The following is a 1,466-nucleotide window of genomic DNA, read 5'->3' as shown; positions in this document are numbered from 1 at the left end:
AAGGCGGGCCTGGAATGGTGCGCTGTGATTGGTTGAGCGGATATATCGCATTCTGCAGAAAAGGGAGACTGGTGCTTGTCGCGGTTTGGAAAAAAACATGACAGAATAACTCGGCGGATATCGCATTTTGCGTAAACTTAAAAATGGACTTTTCAATACTGACCAGATACAATAATGATTTTGGCGGAAACTCAAATTTTTTTTTTTTTAAATGGCATTTATCGCATTTTGGAACCAAACTCTTCATTTCTTAGCTCGCATTTTAGCTGGAAATGAACAAATGCTACAAATGTCTTAAATATGGATTCAGCTGTTTGCACTCTCATTCTGACGGCACCCATTCACTGAAGACAATCCACTGGTGAGCAATGTGATGTAAAATGTAAATTTCTCTAAATCTGTTCTGATGAAGAAACAAACTCATTTATATCTTGGATGGCCTGAGGGTGTGTACATTTTCAGCTAATTTTCATTTTTGTGTGAACTATTCCTTTGAAATGCTTACCTTTGTAAAGAAATTATATATATGCATAATTTATATTTGTCTACAACGGTTTTAAAAGGTTTTTAAAATCATGAGAAACTAAATGAATTGAAGTGTCTTCAAACTAACGACAAAGTTTAAAATAATAGGTGGATACTGTTGCAAAAAAACAAACAAAAAACAAATCCTTCGGAAGGCCTGCTTGGGCTGATACACGTTGGTGTCTTTTTAATATGTAGCCCCGTCTTAGAATAGGCTTTTTACTTTGCTTATTATGTGAGTGCCTGGACGTGGATTTTTTTGTTTTGCAATAGGATCCACCTATTATTTTTGACATTTTGTTCCCTTTCTGGAGCACCCATAGTTTTGCCTGCGAGTACCTGATGCGCCCCTGGTCAAGATTTTTTCTTTGTTAATGACAAAGTTTTCCATATATTTCAGGAAGAATCACTTGGTTTGCCAGTAACTTTATTTTGGTTGAAAGAAGGAACACTGCATTTAAACTTTAATTAAATGGTCCCTTGGTTATTGCAGTTATTAGACTGGCTATATCCATTTTATATGAGGTGGTGAAGAGGGCCAGTGAACCACAGTACCTCATCGGATCCATCTGAACAGTCATGATCTCCATCACACTTCCACCTCCCAGCAATACAACGGCCATTAGTGCAGGCAAACTCACTTTCAGAGCACTGACGGGGCACTGGTAGGTAGAGAGAAATAAATGTTAATATTGAAGAAAAACCAGAGAGCACAATAACTACAACAACAACAAGGAAAACAGGAGGAAAGAAAGGGACACATTTCAAGGCAAGGTCAAGAGGTCAGCTTAGAGAGTGAGAAAATATACAAACACATTCAGGGTTCCCACATAATGATGATCAATTTCCATGAAATTACGAATTTTCCATTCATTTGTGATTATTAAAAAAAATAAATAAAAATATTATATATATAGATGTATATATATATATATATACAC

The 1,466-nt window shown here is 36.1% G+C and overlaps 1 pseudogene; it reads right to left on the bottom strand.

The window, feature by feature from the left end:
• LOC107668339 (low-density lipoprotein receptor-related protein 1-like) overlaps positions 1-1,466 on the bottom strand; it is a 138,025-nt pseudogene that overhangs the window by 15,257 nt on the left and 121,302 nt on the right.

The sequence above is a fragment of the Sinocyclocheilus anshuiensis genome, unplaced genomic scaffold (assembly GCF_001515605.1).
Source record: "Sinocyclocheilus anshuiensis isolate Anshui unplaced genomic scaffold, SAMN03320099.WGS_v1.1 scaffold3360, whole genome shotgun sequence".
Classification (NCBI taxonomy): domain Eukaryota; kingdom Metazoa; phylum Chordata; class Actinopteri; order Cypriniformes; family Cyprinidae; genus Sinocyclocheilus; species Sinocyclocheilus anshuiensis.
Note: the sequence above shows the minus strand (reverse complement) of the source record. Positions and strands in the feature narration are given on the sequence as shown.